A 489-nucleotide genomic window follows, 5' to 3' on the forward strand; every position below is an offset into this window, starting at 1 on the left:
TTGAAAACGCGGCACAGTACTGGAGGGGGTTAAGAGGGAGGTTTCAACACATTTATCCCCATCCTTTTGGCTAACTCTCTCGGACCTGCTCGTGGACTGGCATCTAAGTGAGCCTTTTTTCTTTAGGGGATTTTGTTTTCCCTTGGCCAGATTTTCCCTCTTAAAAAATATATACAAGGTTCAGACAAAATTTTAGCAACACCTGGCAATAATCACACCAATCACATACATATTTTGATTCTTTTAACCTCTTCACTACTATGACGCGTTCTCACATTCATTCTGCTTACTATTTGGTGATTCTATACAGCTTCAGAAACTCATATGGGGATTAAAATACTGAAGACTCTGGCCATTAATCTTCCGACCTCCACAGACCCTTCCTAATGTACATAAAATCGTCTAATCACACCCAAAACTCATGGTAGAAATGTGTCCCAGAACTGAAGGGGTTAATATAAAGCAACTCAATAATTTACGTATCAATAA

The sequence above is a fragment of the Portunus trituberculatus genome, chromosome 24, assembly GCF_017591435.1.
Source record: "Portunus trituberculatus isolate SZX2019 chromosome 24, ASM1759143v1, whole genome shotgun sequence".
NCBI lineage: Eukaryota > Metazoa > Arthropoda > Malacostraca > Decapoda > Portunidae > Portunus > Portunus trituberculatus.